The sequence below is a fragment of the Mastacembelus armatus genome, chromosome 16 (assembly GCF_900324485.2).
Source record: "Mastacembelus armatus chromosome 16, fMasArm1.2, whole genome shotgun sequence".
In the NCBI taxonomy this organism is placed as follows: domain Eukaryota; kingdom Metazoa; phylum Chordata; class Actinopteri; order Synbranchiformes; family Mastacembelidae; genus Mastacembelus; species Mastacembelus armatus.
The window spans coordinates 3,786,163-3,799,840 of NC_046648.1; positions in this window are offsets into that span (position 1 = coordinate 3,786,163).

Genomic DNA, 13,678 nt, shown 5'->3' on the forward strand with positions numbered 1-13,678 from the left:
CTACTTTTCCAGTACTTCCCATGCTCTATTAGAAAACTCCCAATCCGTATTTCCAAACATACTTCATACCAAACCAATCGTATAATCTCAATCTCATATGTTATTATAATAGAGTTTAATAATATGACATTTCCAGTGTTTCTCTTTTTTTTTTTCAAAATAGGGAGAGGTTCAGGAAGCCCTCCACTGTTAGCAACTTAATTTGCAGAGTCACTGAGGACCACAATTTGTCTCATATTGGCTAACTGGCCAGGATTCCTGCACCAGGCCGAAAACACTCTCTCTCTCTCACACACACGCACTCTCTCTCTCTCTCTCTCTCTCTCCATCTTTAGTTGTCTCTCCCCACTGTGAAATAAGTGTATTTCACATCTGACTGAATTATTGCCTAGCTGTTATTCTTTTGGCTCCAGTTCCTATTTGTGTTACAAAAAGACATGAGATTTGCATTACACTCATCTCAGGCGCTTGCCAAAATATTTCACATTAGTTTCAGCTGGCTGTGTGAATTATTGTTCAAATTTGATGAGCTTAGTAATGCAAATAAAGGTCACATCAGAATTTCCAGATGTGCTTGTGTCAATGGACGTGAGCACATTTGGAAAACAAGGATACCATTCAAACGGCAATGTGTTATGATTCTGTCATACTAAACTCATCCGTCAAAGCACATGCTTTCAAATGGCCAGTGAGAGAGACCAGGATTTGAATTGGAAGAGCCTCTGTCAAACTGTAGTTTATCCCTTGTGTTTACAACCAACAAAAAAAGGTCATTGATATAAAAAAGCAAACACTCGAACCTGCTCAGAGCGAGCCCTGTTCTTTATCTCACCCCAGCATTCCAGCAGCGCTTGAGGGGTGCAGCAGGCAGCAAACTAGCAAGTAAAACCAAGAGGAAGAGAGGGAGGCAGGCATAAAATCTGCATGCTGGAAGAAACAAGATGGACATAAAAGATGGACTAAATTGCAGAGAGGACTTTTCTTGTCAAAGGCTAATGGAAACATTTCCACACAACACAGAAAGGGGAATGGAGGCTCCATTATCACAGCTGAGCAGACGGAGCTGGCAGCCATTCCAGAGAAGCGCTGAGATGTGCACACTGGCCCGGCTTAGCGCCCTCAGCCAGCCCCTCAGGCCTCCACCTGAATAATCTGTGTCAACAGGTTCCAAAATGCCCAGAAGAATCACATAAACAGAGACAAAAAAAAAAAAAAACACTTACAAAATAATTGTCCCTGTGCTTGGGTTTTTTTTCTCCTCTATTTTTTGTCTTCACTTGAACCCCCCAAATTAAGTAAGAGAAGCCTCCAACCCTGAAGATTTCTGTTGTACCTTGAGCATTGAGGACTGTATCATTTGCCAGAGGGATTGCTAATAACTTTCAATTGGAAAATCACTGTTTTTCAAAAATATCGCCTCTCATCACCCAAAAAGATGTTCAGAGCACAAAATTCTGAGTGATGCTAAGGAAAAAAAGCCAAATGGTTTAGCCTGTGAAATATCAAAAGAAATGTAGTGACAATAGCTCTGCAGGAAAGAATCTATTTCAAAAACAATGTCGGACCTGTCATCATGTTCCATCATTGTTTTGGATGACAGTGTTGTCTGTTTATTCAACCTACAATTGCTCTACCTGGGCCAAAGCCCAGTCACAGCTGTCTAGTCTTATATATTTTTCTCCATTTTCATTCCCACACCCAAACCCAGGTCTCATGAGGCCCATGAGAGATTGATTTGGTGGTAGCATTTTCACTGACAATTCCTCAAGGCAGGGGGGGTGGGCATTTGCGTGCTCCCTGACACCCTACATGCCCGTAGGACAGTACCAAGCCTCACAGTCTGTTAGGGCCAAATCTGGATTTGTCGGTTACTGATAAGTTAACAGTAAAAAAATAAATAAATAAAAAGTGCCAATAAAAGCAGATGAAAAAGAAACTTTTCAAATCTCTGGCTGCCATTTTATAATGTCAGAAACCACCACATTGCACTGTCTGATTGAACTAGAGGCAGTCTAATAAAACAAACAAAAAACAAACAAAAAATGACTATATAGGGTCCCATAATCAAAGACAATCTCCATGCAAAATGGTAAACAACCAAGTTGAATAAGAGGGATGAATAAGAATCTGATGATCTCATCAGCCTCTCTTCCACTAGAAGTCATCCATTTATAATAAGGCAGGCTGATAAATGTTTTAATAAACTTATTGCATAATTCATTTTTGGTAGTCCTAGTTTTAATTGACTTATTGCAGAATTGTACTGAAGATCAAAAGCCTGATTAAAGCAATGTATATATTAGCACCCCATGATTTTTCCCCAACACTGTGATTCAAAGAAAAAAAAAAAAACATCAGAGAAGTGTGTTGTGAAATGTGTAATCAATTATTCACCAAGATAATTTATTAAGTGATTGATTTGTGGACTACTTTTGACAACATATTTGTCAGAAATACTTTATGTTAACTGGTGATGCGCAGTAGAAAACCCAAAGTCCAACAGGTTTGTGGTACAGTGCTAAACTGTACCACAAAGCCAATCACCAAATCTTTTATTCTAACCTTTTATTGAAGTAACTGTAGCGGTGTCTGAACAACTGTCTTCCAAAAAATGTAATTCCTCTATTATTATGAGATGCAGCAAAGTTGACAGATAAGACAGCAGTCACACATCATGGCTTTTTGACACCTAATTACACAGATCTTAATAAGGGGTTCTCTCTGTGTGTGCCCTGAGTTCACACTGTCTCCCCACTATAATTATCTTGTCTCAGTACTTGATGGTGTATTGTTTAACCTAGATAGAGTGGGGATTCCACGTGCCTTCCTGCCAGCTGACGTAGGAAATGGTAGCTGATTTTCTTATGAATTTTACAAAACACCTGAAATCACCTCATAAGTTTAGCTTTAGCTAGTTTTTTAACGTTTAACACGTTTAACACGCCCCCTTACCCCATTGGTTTGGATCTAAAGTGTTAGTATAGTTCACTGTTTGACAAGATTTTGAGGTGAAAAAAAATGCTGAAGATTGTTCATAATATGGTAGAATAGATACTGTAGATAAAATAAAGTGATGAGGTGAATACAGACAAAAGTTATAATGACATGGTAATTCTGTCAATTGAGTTTGTACCAATTTTGAAAACAGACATGTAACTAAAGAGAGAGCTCTATAAACCTAGAGATACTAAATGTGTAACTCAATTTCAGAGTGATATTATTAATGTTAGGTCAGTTCTGTCCCTGCCATGCATTTCTCTTTTTGGCATATTGAACATACCAAATTTTAATAACTACAATAAATGATTTACTATGATGTTACAATAATGTGATCACTTTTTAGTAGCAAGCAAAGATTACAACTTAAAATTTAGCAATAAAATTAAGTAACAATAATGCAGTTGATAAGAGGATCTACTTTGATAGTATCTAATTTTGGAAATCTTTTAATCCTTGTATACAAAAAAGAAAAATAAACTCTCATGGCATCCAGAATAAATCCTGTCTTTGCCCCGTATTTACGGCAAACACAGTATTCTTTAAGGCTACCAAGTCAAATCTGTTACTGTAGAGCCGAAGTCATATAATCAGCAAATGAGCTTCATTTACAACTCTTAAACACATTTGTTAGACTGTGCTTGGTCGCTGTAGTGGAAGGCACTAAATTTACATTGGTTTGGCTTTTCTGTTGACATTTGACCTTCCTTCTCTGGACCTGCACACAACATATACAGTATGACACATCAAAGTGTGGGTTTCGCCTTCAAAGTGCAGTGAGAGTGCCACTTCTCTGTGTCACTGCTTAGGCAGCTATTACTGGACTTGTGTTTATCACTGAGTTATAGCATTAATGTTAAACATAACAACAAGTGTATCAGATCTGAACATTGACTCCTGTCTTATCCTGACACTCCCTGCTTATCTTTAATAAATATCAGAGAGAGGTCATTCCTGGGCCATTCTACAGCAGCTCACAGCTTGCCAACAGAGTTTTAATATTTAGTAAAAGGCTATATACTAGGGCTGGAGCCAAATCTGAGTATGGTATTCTGTAAAGAACAATGTACAGAGTTCAATATTTGTCGAGGCAGAAAAAATATTTGTATTCAAATAACAGTGGAAACAGCTGCATGAATTCTGTTTTTGTTGATATTAATGAGTGAAAAGTATATAGGCCAACAGGAATTTAAAGGGCTAACAGATGAATGCTAACGTTAGCCCTAACCCCTCCTCTGAGTCAAACTAGTCACACTGCATCTGAATCTTCTAAACTGAAATGGTGCCACAGCAATTGAGTTAAAACAGGTAGAAATAGCTCTCTGTTTATTTGTCAATTTGTGCTTTGCCAAATACAGGAGCATTTGTGTTGTACCGTAATGTACTTAAATGTGTTTTGTTTTGTTTTTTTTCTGTTTAATGGCTGGCTATCAGCTACTGAATTGGCATTAAACAATGGCCTGTAATCATGAAATGAAAACAAATTCTGAATTCAATTTGTGCCAAATTTATGGAGGCTCAGCATTTTTGCCCCATTTCATTTGCATATTACAACAGTTTATTTTGCCAACAAAGAAAGGTTTTGGACCAAAAGCTTTAGCTCCCTTACATTTGCCCACAGCATGGGTGACACCAGGTTTGTTTAATTTGAAACATTGATTGAGTAGCCCCTTTTCTGTTTTACTCTTCACCCTCTCTCTCTTTTAAAGCAGCATAATAAACAGAGACAAAAATAACCTCCACAAAGCGCAGACGAACAAGCATGGTATTAAACCTAGAGACACACAGGTGCTGTATGCACACACACACACACACACACACACACACACTGACTTGAGGTCTCTTCAGATGAAAAGATATACACATGGATAGATATAGTATAGATAAGAGGAGCTCTTTGTGTTTTTATTCACAAACCTTCTCAAAACACTGACTTTGTCCTTAAACTGATCAGCAGTATATTGGACGTGTGCTGACAAAGGGGGAAACATCATGTACACAATAAAACTGAACCAAAAAAAATCATTGCTCAAAGTGCAAGATTAGAAATATTTAATTTAGAACGTATTTTTTAATTTCTTCTTTCATTTTCTCTCACCACATTCATTCTCTCACCTTCTTGTTGTCTTCGCCCAACAGCTTCTTTCAGTGGTAAAGGGAAAGTGTCAATTTTAAGCCCTAACCACAAACCTACGTCTGCCAAGTTAATTGACAACAGGAACTGCCACAACAATGAACATGAGTCAGCTCACGCCATGCACTGGGTACAAAAACACACTTAATCACACTGGCATCATACAGTGGTAATGTAATTCATCAGTTGGGCAGTTGAGGAATTCAATTTTTTCACTGCAAATCAACAAAATGGATTTTGTTCCTATAGTTTTACCTGTTTTGTGTTTCTATGGATGTGTAAAAGTAACACATACACACACATACAGAAAGCCTCCAGGTTTAATGGCCTGCTCCCTGGGCCACCCTGCTCACACTGCACCTGACCTTTCAGTGCTGAAAGGAAAAACCTGTGCCCTGAATAGTTCAAACTACAACCTGCACAACACATTTGCACATGCCTTCCTATACTCGTGCACCAATTTATAAACATACTCTCTGCACACTCACACCAACACTGCTGGGTGCAAGAGGTTACTGAAGGTTAAATCAATGGCTGTAAAACCAAAGGTGATGAATTACTGAGTCCAGGGCCCCTAGCCAAACTACAAGACAAGAAAAATACAAAAGGAAGCAAAGAAAATTTTATTCTTCTCCTCTGTGTTCTGTCCTTTTGTTTTCTTATCATAAATCTTAATAAGTTTTCATTTGTGCATGCAGGAATTCACTGCAACATACTAAAGTGTCTGTTAAGTGGAGCGGCAAATTCCATCCAAACTTTAATGGCTGTCCTTGTTTTGTTTTGTTTTGTTTTTTTTTCCCTGTGATTAGAATAGAATAGATTAGAATGAACTGTATGAACTGTGTCTGTTTATGCCAGGTGTTGTTGTTGTTTCAATTCAATTAAGATGATAATCACAAATCAATTTGTATGTTTTCAGAAGGTGTACTTTCCACACTGACTTTCATTGAAACTGTGGATCCCTCTATCTCACTTATTAAATACAAAACGTAGTTTCCTTGTGTATGTACATGTAGATCTCTATGAAGCGTGGATGGGCTTAGTTGTGGTCAGTTACTGATTGCATAATAAATACTAGTTCCACTGGATGTCAGAACTGTATGTCACAGATCTGCACATCTCTCTGTCTTTCCATCTTTTGATTTTATTTTCTTCTTTTTTTTACTCTTACCCTTTTTCTTTCCGTCTTTCATTCTTTTCTCTCTCTACTAGGGAGTGTTAAAAAACTGCTGCTGTCTATGTCTCTCTCTTTTCCACAGCAGATAACTCACTAGCTTCTTCACTCAAACAAACTGCTTGATAATGGAATCATCTCTATTCAATTAGTGGTCTAACAGCCTCCTGTCACAGCAGCCTCACATTCACATGTGCTCTCCAGTCTTTTCTCTCGCTCTCAGTTTTAATGCAGCCGGACACCAGTAATGTTGATGATGGCAGTAGATGGTGATTGCTTCACTTTCCCTTCTTTTTATTCTCTTTCTGCCATTAATCAGTGGTGAAGGAGAGAGAGAGGAAGAGAGACAGAGTGAGCAACAGAGAGAGAGAGAGATAGAGAGCTGCAGCGTTTGGTCGGTCAGCCGCACCGGACTGAGTAATTAACTGGCATTAACTCATTAAACTGTCCAAGATGTGGTTGTGAATTTCTGAGTGGTGGAGAGACACAAAGAGAAGAGAAGGAGAGAGAGTCAGTTCAGGCCTCCCTGCTGACAGCAGAAGACGACTGTGGAAGAAAAAAAAAAATCAGTGTGTCTGTATACTGTGTGTGTTCTTAGCTGTGCACGTAGTGAGCAGAAATACTTGGGCATATTGTATGAGTACAGAGACTGTGTGTGTGTGTGTGTGTGTGTGTGTGTGTGTGTGCGCGTGTGTGTGTGTGTGTGTGTCTGTGTGTTCCATAGGAAACTAGGCTTTACAGTGTGGATAAATACTGTTCCATGTTCTCAAAGCCAAATCAATGACAACAAAACACTGTATTATAAATCATTTTACTTGCATTATTAGCTTCCAAATACGTCCATGCAAAGCAACCTAGTCACTTAGATTTGAAAGATGATGTAAGAAAAAATAAAGTATTAACCAGATTTATTTTTTAAAAAGTTAACTCTTAATTAAACTCAGCATAAGAGATAATCTGTTAAATATCAGAGATACCAATATGTCCATTAGGAAGCACAGCTGATTGTGAATCTGTTTCACCTGCTTTGGTGGAAATGAAAGTGACAACAGATGCAACAGAGACAAAAGCAAGACAATCCCTAAAAAAGGAATGGTTCTACATGTGGTGGTCACAGACAAATACTCTTTTCTTATCCTTCCTGACTGATTCTTCTTAAGCTTTGTGTTTTGCTAGAATCCTTGTCACTACTGGTAACATGAGGCAGTACCTTCAGCCCAGTCAGGCTGTACAGGTAGTTCAGTCACTGCAAGTTCCATATGTGCAGTTGCAAGAAGGTTTGCTGTCTCTCAGCACAGTCTTAAGAGCAATGAGGAGACTCGAGGAGAGCTGGACAGCGATGTCTAATGGCAACAACCCAGCAGCAGGACCAGTATTTGCTCCTTTGTGCAAGAAGGAGCAGGACGAGCATAGAGTTGTTCTACCACTAGCAGGGTTTCACACAAGAGGATAAAACAAACGTTTGTTGTCACTAGTAGCTTCCCACTCAGCCTGAGTGTTAGAGTTGAAGAACGGACTCTCTACTATTACTCCGCCACTCTGCTGATGTGAGAAAAGACAACCAGGTTGATTTGATTACAGGAGCTGATTACACACTGGTAATGTGAAACAGAAGTTTGGATTTTGGGAACGGTTATTTGCATTTGTTAATGCTTGAAGCTTTTTGGCTGCATCAGACTACCTCAAACAGGTGTTTACACTTTACTGAATCACTTCATTGTGATAAATTGTGGGTTTTAGATTAGTTTTGATTACTCACTGATTTGATGGCATTATAGATGTCAGTTGCAAGAAAGAAAATAAAAATTCTTACACCATACCACTAACCTGACTTTCTTGTGTTCATGTGTTTGTGTATTCTTTTAGTCATTAGCATGTTTTGAGTGGAACTATTTTGGTGTATCTATCCCTCTAGGGCAAATATTTGAACATTTTGAGGTTGAATTGATTTCACTTGCCGGTGTCTTATTGAAGCACGGAAAGTGGACACACAGCTTGCATGATAAGATAAGAAAGTTTTTGTATTTTTGCCGACATTCAGAACATATTCAAGCATTTCTTTGCTCAGGTGTTATGTTCCTAACTTTTTAAATAAGTCATAATAAAATATGTGGTAGTCACTTCTGCACACAAAACACAACACTTATTTTGAAACACATGCCTCTTTGGCACCATCAACAATGCTATGTGTAAAAGTGATTGAATTGAAATGACTCACATTAACATTACAAATCTAACAACTGGTTGTCAGACAAGGTAAAATATGTAAAACATGTGCTGGTGTAGGCGAAGGAACACCTTTGAAATCTGAGAGGGCTGCTTGATAAATTGTCTTTCACAGTAATTGCTTGGGAGGGTTTTTCACTTTTTTTGTGTCTTTTGTTTACCAAGGTAAACTAAAGTAAGTAAAAGCATTTATGTCTACTTTTTACTATCATCATTTGGTCAGCTAAATTTAACTTGTAAGAGCTTGTGCAATTTACCTTTGCTCTTGTATAAGAAAAAAGAGGTTCAGTAGCTTGAGTAACAACTATTTATTTAATGAAGCTAGTTAAAGCCAATGAATTGCATTTTACATAATTATATAACTGATACTCTCTTGTGTAGGCCAGTGTCTGAACAAAAAAAAATCAAAACAAAGATATTATTCATTTGCTGCATCGAATTCTCACAGTACAGGCACAGTAACTTCATTTGCATTTATCCGGTGTCAGGCAGTGAAAGAGAGACAGGGGGACAGAGAGAGTGTTCAGCTGAAATGATGCATAGCTGACACACGGTGAGTGATAAAAGTAATCACTCTAGATGCAATCTTTGGAGTGTGTGTGTATATTCACACATGAAAAAGTGAATAAGGAGTGGGCATGCTTTTGCTATAAGTTTTTTTTGTGTGTGTGTTTCTGTGTGTCCACATGTGTGCAGTTATGAGTGCATATATTATTTTGTATGCATGCTTCAATATGCTTGTGTGTTAGTACACGTGTGTCTGCAATGTGGCTACCAGAGAGTCTGCATGAACATGTGCCTGCATGTGTGCCTCTACCTTTTGTGTGTTTGACAGCGTCTTATTAAAGTGTCATTTAGACAGACACTTCTCAGAGGCTGGCCCCAGGCAGCCTGATAGATTGTAATCATGGACTAAATTACTACTTTCCCAAGCTGTAATCACAGGCTATGTGTGTGTGAATGCACTTGTGTGTATGTGAGACAGACAGTGAACCTCATCATTGTTTGGCATGTGTCTGTTATGATTCAAGTGAATGTAAGAATTGGCCTGATTGATTTACCACTCACTTTGTAACTCATCTGTACAATCATTATTGTAAATAGGTTTTTTCAGCTTGTTTACAGGTTTGTATAAATGTCAGAAAGTATTCAAGTTATTGCTTTGCCTTTCAAAACTGTTTGTTTTGTCATTGTCATCAGTGGTTCTTGTTACCTGAAGTACTTCAGGTCATAAGCTACCTGGATAATAAGTTATAATGCTTCCTTTGTTTGCCTATTTTTATTACTGCAGTTGAGATCAAACTCTGTCAAAGACCACACTCAGGCGAACAATTAAAGAAAAGAAAAAAAAAAGACTCCCTTTCTGCTAATCTAAGTCTTACACTTGTGCTTTAATAGGATATGTAACTTCCATAGTTATCAGTGGGTTTATCACACAAGATTCATCAAAGAGGGCAACGAACAGTCACCACTTTTAAAAAACTCCCCTCCTTTGATGTGACAGTGATGACGGCACTGTCTGGCCACACTCAGCCTTGTTGAACTGTGACTTCAAACTGCTCAGGGTCTCTATCTCTCTCCATCACTAGACTATTTTAAGATACCAAGGCAAGAGGGAACACACACACACGCACACACACACACACACACACACACACACACACACACACACGCACGCACACAATTCCAAATATACACTGACATTCATCTCCCAACTAAAAAGCACATACACTGAGCTTCCACGTCTTGCACTTTAGCAAAGCATATGATGACAAGAGCTATCTTTCCTTTTAACCTTCTTGCCCCACTCATAAACACTTATCACTTCCTTCTCAGTCTCTCTTCACAGCTTGGCCACTCTGAGCAGGATCTCGGCTGAAGTGAAGGAACCACAGGAGCCAACAGGAGACGTCATGTTTTATTTCTGAGTTGTGACTCATGGCAATTAAAATCACAAACTTGAGTAATGAGTTGTTAAGGAAGGACATTAAAAAGGGCGCAGATACTGTTAGTAATCTGATAGTTTTGTATTACACTCAACACTTCTGGATTTATTACTCTTGCTTGTAATATAGCCACCTGTTAAGCTGTAATGCTTTAGGAAGACACAGCACCTTATTTGAAGTATTGAGCAAACACATTAGCACACACATTCTCTGCTCCATTCATGCTTTAAAATCTAAAGTATTTAATTTCCTCTGGCCTTGTCTATCTGGCCAGTGAGGTGGTAACTTGATTGGTCAGCTGTGTGTCTTTCCTGTCTGATGATTGGATTTGATCCTCATGTATCCAGAGAACACCCCAGCACACCGGGATGAAGCAGATTATCTAGATTTTCTGTTTTTCTGTGCTCTCTCTTTTTCTCTCTATCCCTGGCACTGTTATTGGAAGAAAGTGATAATTCCCCTGCACTTCAAACACAGCCCTCTAACTAAGACTCTGCTTAAGTCTCCTCCAAGGAAAAGCTGCCTGCGCACAGATGTCTCTGATTAAATTGTATCTCAGAGAGAGAAAACGAGAGTCCTCCTTACAGCTCTCCCCCTCCTTCATTCTCCCTCTCTCATCCTCCCCTCATGTCTCTATCTGTCTCTGTGTTAGCTTGCTCAACTGGCTGTTGCCAAAAGAGCCTTGGGCAACGAATAAATTGCTTTGGTTTCAGCAGACAGAGAAGTTGGCTGAGACAAGCTGAATCAGTGCATTAGATGCGAAGGCCCCCTCATAGACTGGAAGTTAGCCTTTAGCGCAATCATTGACCGTGAGTGATGATTATGTCTAATTGAAGGAGACTTTCGCTACCTGTAACACAGCTGGGGGGCCTTGAACATATTGGACAGTGGAAAACAGACAGAGAGAAAAGAACAGAGTGTATGTTACAGGAGACGTTGGAGAGAAGGGGACAGGTTAGAGAGATGGAGCAAGATAGATGTAGGAAGTATGGCAATGATGGAAAGGTGAATAGTGAGGAAAGAGAGAATTGTTCTTATAAATTAGCAAGGTACTAGCATTGTGGAATGGTATCACTGTAGTAATATATTTTAATAAAATTACATTTTGAAACAACCAGCACTCTTTCACATAAAGCCAGTAGATTTTTAGATTTCAGCATTTGGTTAGTTGAACAAATTTGGTTGCTAAATCTGCATCCGCTTAAAATCTGCTCTTAACAAGGAAAATGCATGCAAAAATTAGTGTTAACAGACTGATTTCCAGCCTATCTCAGAGCCTTTCAAATCGTTCCCAATACCCATAAAAACAGCACATTTCAATGTGGACTGGACTAGAGCTCAATATACAATATGCAAAAGCTTCCAAGCAATTTAGAGGAAAAAATCAATATGTTCATTGTGCATCAGTGGAAAAAACACATTCACTCCAGATTTGAACAGTGCAGATAATAGGATATCGTGCCATTTTCTTCAGGCTTCATTACAGTTACTGTGCGAGTGTTTGGAAGCGTGTGTATGTGCAGATGCCGAAGAGCTTGTGCACAGGAAGTTATCCTCTTTTGTTAGTGTGTATGACACACGCATGTGTGTATAGGTGAATGTGGATACATGCATGATGTGTTTGCTCATAGGCCCCTGTTTGTGTCTGTGCAGGAATGAACGCCTGAGCTGAGCAGACGGGTGCCAAAGACAAAAACAGCCACAGCACCCCCCTCCTTCCATTTCCACATGGCACTGGGCTTCCTGGCAGAAACTGTGGTCATGGGAGTTGCTTCAGATCATCTAGGAGGGTATTGGATGGCCGTGGCTGCCTTTTGCAATAACCTGGCAAGGTCCATATTCATTAGGGTAAAATTTGGCCCTGGCTACAACACTGTAGTGCCCACAGCATTTGGCCCTGCTGCGCAGTGCTGCGCTAGACCGAGCTGTGGAGCGTTTTTGTCGGATCCAGAGAGAGCCATTAGCGGCTGCTTGTGATGATGGTTATGCTCCCTAGTGTCAAACACAGATAGTTGCCTTTGAATGATTTGAGTGATTACCCTTTTCACACAAGCAATGGAATAATGGGTTAGGTGAGGGAGAGGAGTAAGAGGGTGACGGGAGTGTACAAAGGAGAGTCAGGGAGGGAGAAGAGTAAACTGTGAGAAGAGATTTGGATGAAAAACGTTCAGATGTTATTTTAATTCATAAAGTGATCATTGTTTGAAATGCTGTAAAATCAAGTGTTGGGTTGTCTTATTCACCGCACACTTATGCACCATCTGTGAACCTGGCAAAAAATTACGTCTAATACAAGCTTCTAAATGTACAAAACATTATTTGTAAAACAAAAATATTAATAACTCTAAATTCAAAGTTATAGGTGGAAAATGTAATATCATGAGTGCAATAACAAAGCTTTGCTGTTGGAATATATATTCAAGAAATTATCAAGCTGGAATGTAAAGTGCTGAAAATACCATTATTTGCTAAAGCTGAAGAGTTTTTTTGTGTGGTGTGACAATGCTTGCATTAACTGGATTTTCACCAGACCAGATTTCACAGCAACCACTACTACGCTGGACGTGCTTGTGTCTGATGGCCAGTGAAACGCCAATGGGCCTGCTTGCCGACATCACAGAGAAAAGTTGAATCAATACTTTGCCAAAGAAAGCAAACAAAACTGAGGTGCTGCCGAGAACCTGCCCACCGATCAGAATTCATACTGTATATTTTTTGTGCTTCTTTCAGATTCTACTCCTTTGGGGTTTCTTGCTCAGTTGAAGGTAATGTCAGTGCGATCTGAAACCTACAGACTTTGCTTTAATCTTTCTGTCTGCCTTACAATAGAAAATACAGTTTTGCTTTGTTGCTGTTGTCTTTGGTTTTGTCTTGGCTTCATACCTGAGATGTTCTTTGTCTTTGATGGTTTTACCTATAAATGCTTGTTACTAACACATTTATCTGTATGAGTATGTTATTCATTCCTTCACTGCTTCTTAGTGTTCACAACAACCACCCACAAATCTTTATCCACAGTTTTGTTTCTTTAACTGTGGCATAGCTCCAACATGACAGTCAAGCTGTGGAAAGAAAGACATGTTTTGTTCCAACATGTGATTATGGCATCAAATCTGTGAATTCCTCTGCACAGAGGTGTCAGAATGCTTAATTATATAATTTGTTAAATACCTATAACCCTTCTACTTAAGTGCATTTAAC